Source organism: Crotalus tigris, unplaced genomic scaffold (assembly GCF_016545835.1).
Source record: "Crotalus tigris isolate CLP2741 ecotype Arizona unplaced genomic scaffold, ASM1654583v1 scf7180000018941.1685476, whole genome shotgun sequence".
NCBI classification, from domain to species: domain Eukaryota; kingdom Metazoa; phylum Chordata; class Lepidosauria; order Squamata; family Viperidae; genus Crotalus; species Crotalus tigris.
In genome coordinates, this window is record NW_024097285.1 from 1,244,004 (window position 1) to 1,259,402 (window position 15,399).

Below are 15,399 nucleotides of genomic sequence, written 5' to 3' on the forward strand. Positions count from 1 at the left end.
TTCTGTTTTAAGTCCAGTACTCTTCAATATCTTCATAAACTATTTAGGTGAGCGAATAGAAGAGGAACTCATTAAATTTGCAGATGACACCAAGCTTGCAGTAAGAGCCAACAACCCAGAAGATAAGCTCAAGATCCAGACGGCTATTGACAGATTTGAACACTGGGCCCTATCTAGCAAAATGAAATTAAATGTAGGGAAAAATAAGGTTTTATGCTTAAGCAAGAAAAATCAAATGTATGGGTACAGATTAGATGAAACTTGCTCAACAACAGTAACTGCAAGAGGAATCTTGGAGTCCTAGTAGACAATCCCTTAAATATGAGCCATCAGTATTCTGCAGCCACCAAAAAGCCAACGCAACCTAGGCTGCATTAATAGAGGGATAGAATCAAGATCATGTGAAATGTTAGTACCATGTTATAAAGCCTTGATAATACCACATTTGCAATACTGCATCCAGTTTTGGTTACCATAATAGAAAAAAGAAGCTGAGACTCTGGAAAGAGTCCAGAGAAAAACAAAAAGGTGATTAAGGGGTTAGACATATGAAGAATAGTTGCAGGAATTGGGTATGTCTAGTCTAGTGAAAAGAAGGACGAGGGGTGACATGATAGCAGTGTTCCAGTATTTGAGGGTTGTCACAAAGAAGAGAGGGTCAACCTATTTTTGAAAGCACCAGAAAGCAGGACAAGAAGCAATGGATTGAAATTAATCAAGAAAAGAAGCAAACTATAACTAAGGAGAAATTTCCTGACAGTGAGAACAATTAACCAGTAGAACAGATTGACGTCAAAGGTTGTGGGTCCTTCATTACTGGATTTAAAAAAAAAAAAAAAAAGATTGGACAGCCATTTGTCTGAAATCGAATAGGGTCTCCTGCTTGGGAAGGCAATTGGACTAGAATGGGGGTCCCCAACACCTGGGTCATGGCCTGGTTGAAACTGAAATGGCAGGAGAAATGGGCAAGCATGTACTCTTGAAACCCTACTCATACAAGTGGTGGGCAAGCACACATATATGCATGAAGGCACTTACACTCACATACGAAGCACCATTCACGCAAGTGGAGGGTGCTTGCACTCATCAGCGAAGGTCCACTTGGGTGAGCACTCACATGGAGTTTCATGCGTGAGGACAAGCACCCTCCACTCAAAAGACTTCCATTTCTACAAGCGGAGCTTCGCATGCGAGCACAAGTACCTGCTCTTGCTCAAGTGAAGCTTCATGCATGAACACAGGACCCCTCCACTCACACAAAGCTTCACTTGTGAGTGGAGGGTGTGGGCTCTGCTCACACAAATGGAGCTATGCGCATGTCCGTGCGCCTATCACTCACATGTCTCTCCCCGCTGGGCCACCAAGCTGAAAAGGTTGGGGACAGCTGGACTAGATTTGCAAAGTCCCTTCCAACTCTGTTTTTCTGTTCTGTTCTTTTAGATTTCTAAAGATGTAAATATTTAGATACTAGCTTTTAACAATTATGGATCTGATTTTTAACACTGGGTCACTATTTTTCACACTATGTTCCCTTTGCATATTTTCAGCATATTAATGACTTAGATTTTATTTGTTAATTCTCCACTGCTTTGGGATTTTTTGAGATTGGGGAACAGTAAACATTTCTTTGTTCACTTTGCCTGTAACATCCAGAGAAGTAATGTTCTTTTTTCAGTGCTTTGAACTGTTTTTATCTTTAATCTGTAAAACTGGGGAGACAGCAGGATAGTGAGGAAAGGCAGATCTAACTGTCAGTCTGACCCATACCATGATCTTGAAATTTTATTAGTTTATAGTATACGATACAAAGAAAATACAAAAGTAAATAGCGGGAAAGATGGGGAAGGGGAAAGGAAATAGAAAAGCGAGGGAAGGGAAGGGAAAAAAGAAAAAAAAAGGCACTGACTTCTGTCTTTCTTTGGTGCAGTAAAATAGAATATCAACATCAAGCCTCAAGTTTTTACATTTACAAAATAGCGTAAACATTTCAATAACAACAAATCTATCTAATTGGTAAAGCCCAAAATCAAAATTCATTTTTTCCCACCTCAGGTCCAAAGTCCAGAAGCAGTTTCCACGTAGCAATAATCAATACAGCCAATTCAGCCATCTCTGCTAGCTCCATCAGTTTTTGCAAACATTCCTCTGTTGTGGGAATCAATGTGGTCTTCCATTTCTGAGCGTAGAGCAATCTTGTTGCTGTCAACATATATAACATCAAGGTTCCGTATTTTTTTCCAAGTCTTTGTCCATTAGTGCCAAAAGAAAGGAAAGGTCTCTCTGGTTTTCTTTCTATATTCACTTTAAGAATTTTCTATATTAACATATGGATTCTACTCCAATATTTTCGCGCTTTATCACATGTCCACCATAAATGGTAAGAAGTCCCCTCTTTACCTTTACATTTGCAACATTCATTTGAAATGCCTTTATACGTTTTTTATAACATCTGGTGTTAAATACCAATGTTACGTCATCTTGTAAAAGTTTTCTTTTAAATTATAGTTTAATGTAAGTTTTAATTCTTTATTCCACACATTCTCCTATTGTTAAAGCATTACATTATACCCAAAATTCCTTGCTCACTGAATCATACAATATTTTACTTGTTCATTTTCCAGATTTATGTTCAAGAATATTTTATAAACTTTAGCAATAATACAAAGCTAAACCCATGATTCTAACCCTAACCCTAACCCATTCCAAATAACTTGTTCACTGACTGCATCTTTTCTTCAGAATGACCACACTACCCAGATGGAAATGTCATTTTCCCTTGCTCTGTATTTAAGCAGGAAGGGAAAGACATGTTTTACTGTTTAACACCGTTTATGCTTTATTGAGGTTTCAAACAAAATAGAAACAATTTTATCAATATATGTTATAAAGCAAATTATGCCAGCAGGTTGCTTCCTCTTCTTCCAGCTGGAGCATAAAGCCCAGGCTTGTCCAAAACAGTAGGGAGCAAGAGCAGCTCATGTAGCCCGTTAAGAAATGTAAGAAGCTGCTTATATACAGTCGTAGCATTCATCCATGTAACTCAGTACAGATGGTCCTGACTGGCAGTAGCTTTACAAATGATGAAGCAGGACTTTTCTCTGCCATACTGAAAGAAGCCAAAGCTTGAACCTGGGATCTCCGCATGCAAAGCAGGTGCACTTCAATACAGCTCTGACCATTATTCAGTGATGCTTATTATCAAGTAACTGTGCATTTCAATTTTACACGTTTAACTACCATAGGACACTGGTTCTCAACCTGTGGTCCATGGCCCCTAGGGGCCCTTGATGTTGTTACAAGGGGTCCGTGAAGACTTGAAAAAATATTATGATTTAAATCTTGAATTAAGTCTTGATAGCCTGTGGCCATGGTCCGTGGCCACAAAAAATATTTAAAGAGGGTCTGTGGTGAAGAAAAGGTTGAGAACCACTGAACTGGAGGTAAACATTACAAGCATTATAGTTATAAATGCTCACCCTGCATCTCATTCTGACCAATGAGATTTATATCCAGCTTAATGTGCAGAGGTTTGCAGCCTTGGAATCAGTGCTAACTTGCTATCTTCACAAATATAGCCTCAGTGAGATGGGTGGCATAGAATTTTAATAATAAAAATCAAATATAGAAATGTACCAAAAATGGATTCTAACTGTTTGCGTCAAATAGGAGGAGGCAACTAGCAGGAAGAGAATGAGCTACTTTCTCTTCCTGGAAAATGGAAAAAGAGAATCTTTAAACTTTTCCTCACTTTCTAGTAGACAAGGTTGTATCATAGTTGGCTTCACATTTTACAGGCATAGCTAGAAGTATTAGTACCCTTCACTTTTCCCCCAAGAATCCCAATTTGCTGTGAAATAAGTTGAATTGACACAGATAAATGGCACTCACATTCATTATTCTATAATCTATAGATTAGACACTTTCCTTTTGATATATGATTTAATCGTTTCAACTTATTTCATGGCAAATGGAGCTTCTTTAGAAAAAAATGGAGGCTACAACTGTACAATGCTTTTATTTTATGTTATACTGAGTGCCCTCTTACAGTATGTCAGGGGAATTCTCCTAGGTTTATTTATTTATTTATTTATGAGACTTATATACCGCTTTAAGTGCAAGCACTCTCTAAGCGGTGTACACCAGTAAGCAATGTATATATATATATATATATATATATATATATATATATATATATATATATATATATATATATATTTACATTGCCCCCAACAATCTGGGTCCTCATTTTACCTACCCCGGAATTACCTCGGAATTATTAGCATTACACCAACCAGAAGAGTCCTGTACCATTGGGATTGTCTTGCTTCGGACAAGAGCACTTCTATTACATCCAACACAAGCACAAGGTACCCTCATTAGTGGAGAGCAGGAATGCATGATGTTAGCCTCAATTCACCCCCAGTCTGAAGCTAATGCAACTTTGCTTTCTGGCTCTGCCTATAAGTAGTTGTATCTGTCCTACTGTCCAGTTCGTGTAATGTGCTTCACTTCCTTCTATAGCAGCGGTTCTCAACCTGTGGGTCACGACCCCATTTCATGGGGGTCGCCAAACAACGCAGTCCGTCATTTTTTTCCCCTTTTCCTTAGCTGGGCTACTCCCTTTTATTCTACTCTCTTGAATAGAGTCTAATTCTATTGGCTTTCAAAAGCCAATAGGAATTGTCCAGGTTGTCTCTGCCCTGCTGAGCCCGCCAAAAGCCCCAGTCTGCAAATGGTGCTGCAAGTTATCTGCAGCAAAGGCGAGCTGTCTGGAAGCTTCCACCCCTCCCTGCTGAGCAACTACTAAAAATGTAAGTAAAGAGGGCCAGGGGTGGGAGGTGGGAGGCCGGCGGGCGCAGGGAGGGTTGCTGGCACGCGTGGGGCCCGGCGGGTGCCTTACCTCCCTTGGACTGGGCCAGCTGGTGGCCCAGCTGGTGGTCGCCCTGCGCTGTTGCTGCCCCTTGCCAGCTATGCCTCGGCCAGCATGGGGGGCGGCACCACGCATGTGCGGCGCTCCCGGGCAGGGAAAGTCCTCGACTTACGACCGGTTGGTTAGTCCTCGACTTACGACTGGTTGGGGTCGCGCATTTAAAAGGTTGAGAACCACTGGTCTATAGCATAAATCTATTTGAGTTGGTTGCTCATGCCTTCAAAACGCAATTCTCTTCCATTACTCTCTTCTGGTAAAGTGGCTTAATTATGACTGGATTATTTTATTGTTTTACGACTGTTTTTAACTTTGTACACCGCCCTGAGTCCTTTGGGATTGGGCGGCATATAAATATTTGTAAATAAATAAATAAATAAATAAATACTGATCCATGTGCACTGCATAGTTACTGTGTCCTAGATACAGGCCTGTATGATTCTGCCCTGGTGCTCCATGTTACTTTCTTTTCATCCTCCCCCCCCCCCCAAACAATGACACAGTTGAGTCTGTCAATTGATTCTTGAGAAGATGCAGTCTTCTTTTTAGTTTCAAGGTAACCTGTACAGAATGAGTCTTTTTAGGAAATTAAGGAACACTTTTCTGTCATGCTCAAACAATGAAACAGCAACCAGCTTTGATGAACATTTTTAATAAATCATCGTCTCAAGATAATCAGTTCACTTATTCCTTAATGCTACTTTGCAATATTGCAGTTTACAATACTAGTTCCATTTCTTCAATTAGTAGTATAAGCTTTATTAGTGCTAGTCAACATTTACCGTAGAATGCAGAGTGAAGGACTTTGGAGATGAGGCACTGTTTGCTTGAAATAACAAAACTCTAGAAACTTCCACTGAAAGTACGTTTAAGTATGAATGTCCAACCATAGGCAGTTTAAACTAGCGATGATGCAGAGATATGAGGGTGCAGCAAGCAGAACTGTTCAGTCAGGACTCATAGCAGCTCAGTCCAAATTAAACATCTTGCCAACACTGCTGCTCAAGTGTACAATCTAGGAATTTATGGGCCAGAAGAAGCTTGATGCTGTGATATAGAATTGCCATCAACTAATACTAGAAAAGCCATTGTTGAGATTGCCTACAATACTTCCAGGTCTCAGTAGCTGCCGAATAATGAAATTATTTTAAAAATTGGAATATGGTAAATAGGAGCTATATTTGTATTGAACAAATTTAAGTCCATTAGAACCTACCAGTAGTACCTTGGATTGTTCTTTTGGGGCCTTTTGGAATTCAGTGTAACTTCTTTTCAAGGAAACATGAAGTGTTTTGAGCAATTTATTAAAAAAACTTTCGAAGATTTCCCAGAGCTGTTTAACTTCTTACTTTTTTATCTTCCACTTTTTTTTAATCTCCCCTTATCCTTCCTCGGGCAGATTGTGCACGTGTACCTTCCAACTGAGGCTAAAATTTCATGCATCTGGTAAAGTGGCTTAATTCAATCCATAGATGCTTGTTTCATGTTAAAGCTCCTAGGCACGCTTCCTGGAGTCTACTTCCCATTTGATTGAACGGGTTTGCTTTTTTTTTTTTAAATTAAGCGTACTCCACTGAAAAGCCCGGACACAAATATCTACCACCTTCAGGCCATTTTGTCATCCAAAGGTAAACGGAGACCGTCGGTGATTTCCTATTGGTTGACGATGATGTAATGCAGCAGAACATACGGGTCTCTCTCTCTCCCCCCCCCCCATTCCTGGTAAGTACTTGAGAGAAGGCCGCTCCAGTGTTTAGCCAATCAAAAAGAAGAGTCCATTATGGCCTTGAGGACTGGAATAGGGAGGGCAACTAGTTCGATTGCTTTTCAAACACCGCCTCATTCTCATTCCCTTCCACCCCGCCTCATTTGCAGCCCTACCCAATCAGGGTGCAATATTGACACTCGCCTCTTCGGCTATTTGAGAAACTCTGTTAAAGGACGCGGAAGCTAGGAAGATGGACATATTTCTTAGCCAATTGAATGACGGAAAAAATAAAGGCGGGCTAGGGGGGGAAATCAGTATATGTTTTGTAAGAAAAAGAAGTAGTAGGAAATGGGGCGGGGTGAATAAGTCAATTGGCACTTGTGTGGCACCAATGAAGCTTCATTCTACATAACCATGTAGCTTTCTAGAAGCACATAGATGGAGGCGGGAACCTGACTTATCGGCCAATTGATATGAAGCTGAAAAAGACTTGTACTCAACGGGCGTTGTTTTATAAATGGCAAGTAAATTAGCCAATCGGTATTTAGAATATGAGATTTGACAGGTGAAAGATCCAATGGAAATGTGGGCGGGGACCAGAGCGTTTGAGTGACCGTCATTGCGACCAGTAAAGGTAAATCTTTTTCTTTCTTTTTTTTTAAATACCTGTTCGGCTCTCACTCCCCCTCCCTCTCTCTGTCTCTCTCTGTCTCTCTCCAAGGCTCTGGTAAGGGAGGGGGCTCTTGTCCCCTCCTCCCACCCGGTGCATTCTGACGTTGCGCGGCAGGGAAGGAGGGAGGGCCTAGTAGCGGCCGCTGGGATACAGGCTTCCAACATGTCTGCGCTGCTGACTGCGCTTGGATTGCGAGGGCAGAGGCCGACGAACGGAGAGGCCACTGCGTGAGGAGGAGAAAGTAGAAGAAGGCGAAGGCGTTCTGTTAGAGCTGTAGCCTGACCCGACCCGAAGCCTAAGTGGGGGAGACGGAGGCTCCTTCCGCGGGCGGGCGCGGAGTTTCTAGTCAAGCCAAGAGGCTGCGGCGCCAGGTACAGGCCCGGGCCGGCTCTTTCGGAGGGAAGGATTGCGGGGCGGGGGCGAAGGCTGACGGGGAGAACGAGGCCTTGTCAGGCGGGAGACGTTGAGCGCGCAGCAAAAAACGACGCAGAGTGGGGGGAAGAGGACGGCCTCGGCCTCCGCTGGCGTTGCGGGCAGCAGCAACCGCGGGGGCTTCTGTGTAACGCGGAGAAAGCGCAATGGCTGAATTTGTATCTGCACTGTAAGGCCAGGGGTGGGGGAAAAGAGTTGGACGTGGTCCTCGGTCGGAACAGCAGGATGGAAGCGGGCGGGCTGTGGGGGTTCTGATCATAGGCCCCTCGTGGCCGATTGCGGCTGCTTTGCGGGGGCCTCCGTGTGGAAGGCGCAGTTTGGGATTGAAGGGAGCGTTTGATGGGGCCAAAAGCTGGGATGTGGGCTGGATGTGCGCGATCTCGCGGTTCCTTGCCTTGGATGGGAGGGAGAGGCCTGGGCGGACGGAGGACCTTTTTCTCCAATACATATTAAGGCTGCGTTATTTGGATGTCGACTACAGGGTGGAATTTTATAGTTAGTCCATTTTTAAAAAAAGGGTCTGGCCTCCCCGGTTTGCTGATTTTGATAGGATACGCAAACATCTGAAATGTAGATTCTCTGCAGAGGCGGTTCTGGGATTAATGCAGGTTGGAACTAATGTTGCCAAAAGAGAACTCTCTTCGTGCTAGCCCTGAAGGACATAGCCCCACGTTGCTTGTAGTTTTGGTGATGGACAGACTACTAGTGAAATCTATACCTTTTGACGGTTGGCTGGAATTCAGATCTTGACGGCTGCTTACGTATTTGCTGACTAATTTACTTTTATTGGTATACATTACAAAGTGATGTTAAACTTTACCTCAATAGAAAACATGCATAATGTAAACTATTTTTATAAATTTATTTGAAAATCTCTATTCCAATCTCATAAGTGATTCTCTGTAGTTTTTGTATTGCTTTCTGTGCCCTCATTTTAAGGGAGTACAAATGGAAGACAAATTTCTAATTTTGCATAATGATTGGAAAAACTAAGATGGTGACTAGAAAGTTGAAGAATAGATTGAAATTAACTTGCAATTGCTTTAGAAAACATCTTGATATTTCATGAGAAAATACTAATATAAATAAAGATGGAGTTGCAGATTTGAACTTATTTGTACCTTGTATTTGATTGTTCAGTGGATGTGTAATTAGTCAAAGAATTTAGCATTGTTAAAGGAAGATGCTATTTGTAGGCTGAATTATTAGATCAATAATAATTGAGAATTTTTATTCAAGTCATATATGGAATAATGAAATTTATGAGGTATGATTTTTAGCAGAATAAGACAATGATATACAGAAAACATAGGTGTTTGCAAAGATGACTATCTTACATAGCTATGTGCACTTGAGATGCTGTTATCCACATATATTAAATAGTGAAGTTAATCTGAGTACAATATAACTTGTTCAATGTGGATTTGCCACAAGACTGAGCTAAGTGCATGTAATTTGTGAAAAAAGTGGGATTAAAAGTATTAAGAATTTACAGAAATGGATCACCCTTGACATTCTGTTACCCTAGTTTCTTACAGCAGATAACTTAGCTGTATTTAAAAAGCATCACTATAGTGGAAACCAATCCCTTTCTATATCATTTATGTAGAACTTGTCTCCTGTATAGTGGTAGTGTTTTGCTTTTTTGATGAAGATCTAAACTTGAATATAGTAATAGGATGGTTTTTTTCTCTAACATAATTTCTTGAAACTTAAGTCCTTAAAAGTTAAGATTAGAATCTCTTGCCATCCATAAAATAAACATTGTGATTTATCACAGCTGATTAGACAGGAGTTTTTTTCTGCCTCCAGTAGGCGTTTTTTATTCTGTCACATTATGTTCTTTTCTGCAGCTCCTAAGATCGTGTTTTCTACTGGTTAAGAGTTGTGAAGACTGTACAGTAGGTCTCATTATAACACAGTGGAGGGAATGGAGACATTGCCTGGGGAAAATAATTAGTTGTGCATGCCACAACTAATCAACCCAATTGTAAGCTGCTCTGTCCATTTATTAAATATGAAATACACAGAGTGTTACACAATCATTTCTGCAATACCACTTTATAATGGCATCTGATTATTGTGGTAATATGAAGCCTATCTCAAATTAGGAATATTGCTACAACAGTAGCTACATAATGGTATAAAACCAAAGATGGGGAACAATGGCCCTTTTTATGATTTGTGGACTTCAACTCCCAGAATTCCTGAGCCAGCCATGCTGGTTCAGGAATTCTGGGAGTTGAAGTCCACAAGTCATAAAGAGGTCATCGTTCCCCACCTCTGCTATAAACTGTTGATGTGGAAATTCTGATACCTTCAAATAATCTATGTATAGCAAAATTTGGATAGGGAAGGAGGATTTTTTGTTACTCTGTACTACAAAAATGATTGGAAATGTTGAATACAAGATAGATTGATTTTTCATATGCTAAAGATAGCTTGGACAATGTTTCAATAAGCTTGGATGGTGCTATAGGCAATATGGCAATATATAAGAGTTAATATGGCCTTTTAATTAAAATGTTAAACCTATAGTATTCTGAAATCTCATCTCTAGCAGCTTAATGCGGGTTTGGTATACTTTTAAAATCAATACAATAGAACAATATTTGGTTTTCCTATGCATTTTATTGTTGTTGTATACTGCAGGAAGCAGGTTTTAAGTATACCAACTGTAATAGAAATAGCATTTAGGCTTATATATCGCCCCATAGTGCTTTATAGATTTACAAGGTAGCAACTATTTACAAGGTAGCAGCATTATTTGCATACTGCCCAGTTATAATTTTCTAATAACTAAAATTGAATAAGAGAAATGATAGCTCACTAAGCTTACCTATATTACCTTGCTGCCAGCTGTTGATTCCATCTTAGTTTTCTAATAGTACTACAGATTTCTAGCTTTAAATGGACAGAAAAGACAATTTTATAAGAAACAGACGTGTAAAAATATTCTAATATTTAATGGTAGTAGAGCATTGTTGAGTTGCTCAGGTGGTCTTAATCAGCAACTTACTAGTTACGTTTATGTGTATGCTGCCTTATTTTTTATCACATAAATTTCTATATTGTTTAAAATTTATCAGTGTACAATCACAAAAGTACTGTATTTCTTAATGGAGGACTTTGGCTATTTAAACTGGCAATAGTAATGAAATATTGCTAGAATTTATTAAAATAGCAATAGGGATAAATAAAGCAATCCTGTAAGTTCCTTGAAGCTTTAGAAAAGAAGGATTGCAATTCATGACTCAAAGGACTGGTCCTTACTATGAAATCCTGAACTACTGTTAGACCCTACGCTAAAGGTACTTAAGCAAATAAAGCGTTCATATTATACAAACTCACAAGAATGTCCAAAGCATGTCAGAAGCATGTTTTTCAGTGGCTGCTTTATAACAATAGAACTTCACTTCTCTGGAGTTCTGCCAAAAACCAAATAGTAGCTTGACCATTTAAAGCACATGAATTGTTTATGTTTAGAAGGAACTGAAATAGCCAAGAAGCCTGTTGTCTTGGCACCAGCTGAATTCTTCCTGAATATTCTCTTATTCCTTAGCTGTGGATTCTACCATATAGTCTCATTGCCTCTCCCCCACTTTTTTCTTTAGTATCCAGTGTTAAAGGTGAAGCTATTTTTAGTTCTTTTTCTAATAAATGTTATGCTTTATTTGAATATCCGAAAAAGGGTACTGCAAATTCTCCAGTGGACACAACTTATACTTTATTGACTTAAATCGTTGAAACTTAATGAAAGCAGTGACTGCATTGCATTCATACCTTATTTCTTTGACTTGCCAGTTGTTTTTAATTAGAAGTGAAATTGCAAAGTACCTTGATACCTAATGTTTCTTGCATTATTAATATGAAAATGTACAATCCAAGAGTACAATAAGGAGGTTCAGAGTCTAAGGAAAAGTTGCTATGTAATAAACATCAAATTTGGTTATGAGCAATGTACCTTTCACCATTAGTTTCACTAGATTTCAATAACTAAGACATGTCTGCAATTACTGGTGCATGAGAACATTTCAGGTTTTGAAATCAGTGTATTTGTGATCTGCTTATCTCATGTTCCAATTTTAAATTCTCTCTTCTGAAGAAACTGCACACAACTAGTTTTTCATGGAATTGAAGATTATGGTTCTATAACAAGTTTTATAATGAGCTGTTATAGAATAAATCAGTAGTAAGATCACTGTTAATATAGTGTATGCCAGAAATGACAATACAGTGAAAAAGTAGGATAGAAAAGTTTAGTTGGCGTGAAAGAAGAGTAAAAAAAGGAATATAATCTGATTTCCTTTCATTCAGGAAGAATCAGGCTACATACCAGATTTTTTTCTAAATCATAAATATTTAGATAGTAGAAAATATTTAGATAGCAGAAATGAATAGCTTTCACTAGATGTTTCATTTGCTACTCAGTTAAGGTTACCAAATCATTCAGTAATGGATACTGTTTTAAAGATTCTTGCTAACTCAGTACAGATGTTACTGCACATAATAGAGCTGCAGTATACTTGCAAATATATGGAAGTATGACTATAGGAATAACTAAATCTTTGTAAGCAGCTTTTAAAATATATGGATAATTTGCCAGCATCTGAGAGCTCAGAAATAATAGCATTTTAAAAAATTGTGTATCTTTTGTAGTTTTTGAGCCCAGCTGAAATGTACAATGGGAAGGAAGGCTCAAGGTAGAAATCTGCAGAAATTAAATTTCATTCTGTTCTTTGCAAAAGTAATCACTTTCCCTGAGTATTGGGCTCTCTTGAACCTGGAGTATTTGTTATAAGAGTTGTTGAGCATCCCAAGCATATTTAAACTCAGTTACTGACGATTGACCCATTACCTCCACTAGACATTGGTTCCAAGTTTCCACTATTTCTGTGAAGTAATAGTATGTAACACTATTTTTTAACTTACCTCCTGCCAGTTTGAGATTATGCCCCCATGTTCTTGATTTTTGTTAAATAGTGTAAAAACTGCCTTCTAGAACCTTATTGACACCCTATATATATATATATACACATACACACACACACACACACACACACATACACATACACACACACTTTTTTTATTCATAATACAATTAAAACAAAAATGGACAAACATGACATTCCAGAATGAATTTTCCTAACAGTTTGTTTCTCATGGTACAAAAACTTAATATATTTGAAGGTTTCAATCATGTCCCTCTTTCCCTTTTGAGTTCCAAGTTATAGATACTCAGTTCATCTAGGCTGATATGTTTTGTCCCTCAGGTGAGGTCTCCAGAACTGGACACTGTATTCTAAATGTGCATCTGTAATGCCTCCTTTAGGGATTAGGGCCTCCTTTTTCCTGCTGGTGATCCTCTAGTGATGCATCCCAGAATTTTGTTTGCCTTCACAGATGCCTGGTCACACACTGTTTCTCATTTTGCAATCATCTGCTATGAGCACACCTAAATCCTTTTCTTTGTTGTTCTGTCTAACACTGTACCTCCATTACTGTACTCTGCCAGAGGATTCTTTTTCCCCAGATGCATGATCTTACATATAAAAACACTGAACTGCAGTTTCCACATTTTTGATCAATTTTCTAGCAATGCCAAATCAACTCCATCACACATTTTTGTGTAATCGGTAGAAAGACAAACCTTACCTGTCCTTCTGTTATGTCACTTACAAGCACATTGAACAAAATAGGTTCTAGGACTAAGCTTTATGGCACATTGCTTATGACTGGTCTCTGTTCAGACAGTGAGTGCCCCACTAATAATCTCACTCTGGAGTCTATACCTGAGCCAACTTCCTATCCACTGGACCACCCAGTGGTTAAGCCCTAGCTTGTACAACTTTTTAATGAGCTCATTATGTGAAACTGTATCAAATGTTTTTCTAAAATCTAGATAGGCTATGCCTAGAGTACTACCTTCGTTCAAAACATTTGTGACATAGTAAAAAAAATCAGATTAGTTTGACATGATCTGCCTTCAGTAAAGCCATGCTGCTTTGGGTCCATCAAGTTGTGCGGTTTTAAATCTTAATCCTTTTTCCCAGGAGTGATTCCATTAACTTTATTATTACAGATGTTAAGTTCATTGGCCCATAGTTTCCAGCTTTTCTCCTTGCCCCTTGTCCTGGGCAACTTCACCTATTAGGAGAGACGGGTTAAACAGATCAATTAATGGTCCAGCAAGCCCACCTAGAAGTTCTCTCAAAACACTGGGATGAATACCATCTGGACCCGTCTGCTACCTCCACCTCTAAAAACCTTGCAAAAGAACCTGCACTGCTATGACTAATATGGCCCTCCATTTTGTTTTTGTTATTGGCATCTACTGTTGAAAAGACTGAGCAGGTACACCCAGGTCTCACTTAACCTAAGACTTGTTTAAATCTTTGATTTTAGTAATTACACGGTTTTTTCACCTTTTGTTGCTAATGTAACTAAAAAGGTTCCCCCCCCTTTTTAATAGATTTAGCTAGTTCCCCTTCTTTCTGCACTTTTTAATTGCACTAATAATTTGTTTGACTTCCCTCTGTAGCTTCTTATATACCACTCAATCAGCTACATTTCTGTTATTTTTATTTTTATATCTCTGCTGATTTTTTCTCCTTTACTATCCTATGTACATCTGCTGTGAACCAGAGTGGGTTTGTCTTTTGTTTTTACTAATGCGCCTCAGGTAGAGACTAGTTGCACCCAGAATGGCAGATTTTATCAGCGTACACTGAGCACTGACTCCTATCACTTTATGCCACCGTTTAAATTTATGTTTTAGAGAATCTTCCATTTTGGTAAAAGTTGTCCGCTTCATGTCTACAAAACTTTAGTTTTAGTGTATGCTATATTAGTTTTAATGTTAAACCAAAGGCCTTGGTGATCACTAGAACCTAATTTTTCTCACACCTCAGCTTCTGGTAACCAATCCCTATTTGTCAAAACTAGTTCTAGAATATGCCTCTTGTTGGGCATTTTACTAATTGTTTTAGAGAAGCACCTTTTAATGTCTCTAACATATTCCTGCTCCTGCTTTTAAGTGCATTTGAAAGATTCCACTTAACATCTGGCATGTTGGTTAAAATCTCTCCTTTCATTGCCATCAAGGTTCTCTCCTCAACCAGAATGCTATCATAATCCTTTGAATGTCCTGGGGGCCTGTATGTGACACCATTTCATGGTTTAATTATCTCAAGTTGTCTTGTGAGGGCTGCACATTATAATGTGATCTAAACTTTTTTGGCTAAATAAAATCATAACATAAATGTATTGTTTTTATCTCAGAGGAAAAAGAAAACTTCCCCCAAAGAAGAGTAAATAGAAAAGGGTTAGAAACACAGACAAAATCATGTGTATATGTAGTCCTCGATTTATCACCATTCATTTAATGACTTTTCAAAAGTACGCCTATTTGGAGAAAGTGAATCTGTCTCAAACAATGTCTGCTATAACTTAGGACAGAAATTTTGGCCCCAATCGTGACTGTAAGTTGAGGACTACCTATACATGTAATCCTTGATTTATGACTGTAATTGAGCTTATAGTCATAAGTTGTTACAGTTGTAAATCGAGCATCATGTGATTAGAGTTGAAGTTACAATCATTTTTAACAATGATTGTTAAGCGAACACTGCAGTTGTTAGTTGAATGCCACATTAAGCA

The 15,399-nt window shown here is 38.9% G+C and overlaps 1 protein-coding gene across 3 annotated transcripts in view; it reads left to right on the plus strand.

Annotated features, from left to right (window-relative positions):
• Window positions 1-7,141: 7,141 nt before the first annotated feature.
• The window catches only part of PPM1B (protein phosphatase, Mg2+/Mn2+ dependent 1B), a 101,507-nt gene continuing 93,249 nt past the window's right edge, over window positions 7,142-15,399 (plus strand). The window contains exon 1 of one of the 3 annotated variants that reach the window (XM_039357738.1): window positions 7,142-7,269. The gene's annotated coding sequence lies outside the window, so the exon portion shown is untranslated. Of the gene's footprint in view, window positions 7,270-7,321; window positions 7,680-15,399 lie in introns of those variants that run through there. The other 2 variants (XM_039357736.1, XM_039357739.1) reach the window with 2 other exon arrangements.